At 53.2% G+C, this 2334-nt stretch overlaps 1 pseudogene; it reads right to left on the reverse strand.

Annotated features, from left to right (window-relative positions):
- Positions 1-1386: 1386 nt before the first annotated feature.
- Positions 1387-2289, reverse strand: LOC116548073 (annotated as a pseudogene).
- Between the last annotated feature and the right edge of the window lie 45 nt (positions 2290-2334).

A 2334-nucleotide genomic window follows, 5' to 3' on the forward strand; every position in this document is an offset into this window, starting at 1 on the left:
AAGGTGTATTTATCATCAGCTAGATGTGCTCACTGTATGCTCCCTTATTTATATGCAAGGCCCGGGGGACTGGAAGTGCAGTTGTCAGGCATTCTAATGAACTGGACAGCCCTTTGTTCCTGCACGACAAAGCATCTTTACACAGGAGCAATCAGGAGAAAACAGGAAACAGCCAAGCACTCTGCAGTGCAACACGCCACCTTAACAGCTAACCAGCATTACTCAGCTGCTACACAACTGCGCCTAGTGCACAAAAATACATAAGAGAAGAGATTAGAATTGTGTTTGATAAACAATCGTTTCAAAAAATCAAGTCTTTTCACCTGAAAAGTTTTTATACAAATTTGGGTTCAGATTACCATTTAGATCTGAAGGTAAATAGCATATACAAATTTACACCAACTTTTGTAGCTTTGTCATTTTAAGGAATGAAGGCAATGCTGAGTCAATCTCTTGACAGCTTTAGGCTGTGTGTAATGGCTGCACACGTTTCCTTAAAAGTCAGGAGGCCAGCCGGGCGCGGTGGCTCAAGCCTGTAATCCCAGCACTTTTGGAGGCCGAGGCAGGTGGATCACGAGGTCAAGAGATTGAGACCATCCTGGTCAACATGGTGAAACCCCGTCTCTACTAAAAATACAAAAAAACTAGCTGGGCATGGTGGCGCATGCCTGTAATCCCAGCTACTCAGGAGGCTGAGGCAGGAGAATTGCCTGAACCCAGGATGCGGAGGTTGCGGTGAGCCGAGATTGCGCCATTGCACTCCAGCCTGGGTAACAAGAGCGAAACTCCGTCTCAAAAAAAAAAAAAAAAGAAAAGTCAGGAGGCCACACATTAGGTTACCAATCTGTTCAATTTTAAACAAAAAAAGTCAGCACTATAGAACAAAATGAAATTTTACCTCACATATTCAAATCCAATAATGAAATCTGAAGTCGTTCACCTCACTAAATTACAAGAAATTTGAATAACAGCAACAAAATGGCACATAAAATGAAGTTTGCCAACTGAGGCAAAGCTTAAACGAGTAAAAAGTGAGACAAATGTTACAAAAGAACCTTTTCAATAGCCAGTTGCTTGTTCCAAGGACTCTTAGATGGACTGAGTATGTGGTCCTTTTCCCCCAAGTACCCCATTGATCCTGCTTGCCGACACATCTTTTTCTTTTTTTTTTTTTGAGACGGAGTTTCACTCATGTTACCCAGGCTGGAGTGCAATGGCACGATCTCGGCTCACCGCCTCCTGGGTTCAGGCAATTCTCCTGCCTCAGCCTCCTGAGTAGCTGGGATTACAGGCATGCGCCACCATGCCCAGCTCATTTTTTTGTATTTTTAGTAGAGACGGGGTTTCACCGTGTTGACCAGGATGGTCTCGATCTCTTGACCTCGTCATCCACCCGCCTCGGCCTCCCAAAGTGCTGGGATTACAGGCTTGAGCCACCGCGCCCGGCCCGACACATCTTTTTCTTAAGAGGACACCGCTCCTTCCTCTTCAGGAGCTTTAGGGGGACTCGGATCGCGACCTGGATTTGGATTCCCTCTTGGACGCGGGGGGAGGACTCCTGGACCGAGATCGGGACCCTGACCGCGAGCGAGATCTGCAGACCGAGGAGCACTTGGACCTTGGCGCGGATCTAGACTTGGAGGTCGACCGAGAGCCAGAGCGAGTGCGGGACCGAGACTCCGAGCGGCTGTAGCGGGATCGGCTGCGGGACCGGGAACGGCTCCGACTCCGGGATCCGCTGCGGCTCCGGCGTCGGTAGCCACCGCCTCCGCATCTGCGGGGTGGCGGTCCCCGGCGGCTGTGGTGCGAGTCCGGGGGCGGCCGTAGGGCGCCATCTGCACCCGCGGCTCGCGGTCGTCCAGCCCGGCCCGGTCCATGGCATCCATGGTGTCCTCGGTGTCGCTTGTCATGGAGCGGACGAAGGCGAAGCCGCGGGACCCTTGGTGTGTGGGTCCCGCGGGGTGTACACGTCCCCGACGCGCCCGTACTTCTCCAAGACGCGCCCCAGCGTGTCGGGCGAGGTGCGGTAGGTCAGGCTGTCCACCGTGAGGGAGGTCGTACCCTCCACGTCGGGAGGGGGCGCCCGGAGCCCCGCGAACTGGCGCCGGCTTCTGCAGCTCTGGGCGGTGCGACACCCCGTCTCTCGCCTGGCACTTGCCTTCTGCGTGGGGGCGCCGGGGAAGGCCTTGAGGGAAAACAGCAGGGACGGCCTTTCCAGGCGAGCGCGCCTCGGCAACAACTCGCTGAATGTCTTTTGAGCTGTGCACTTACCAGGGCCGTAAGTCACGTCTCAAGACACGTTCATAAGTTTCCCAAAAAGTAAAACGAGGATGG

Source organism: Sapajus apella, unplaced genomic scaffold (assembly GCF_009761245.1).
Source record: "Sapajus apella isolate SASKATOON/1434 unplaced genomic scaffold, GSC_monkey_1.0 scaffold6777, whole genome shotgun sequence".
Taxonomy (NCBI): domain Eukaryota; kingdom Metazoa; phylum Chordata; class Mammalia; order Primates; family Cebidae; genus Sapajus; species Sapajus apella.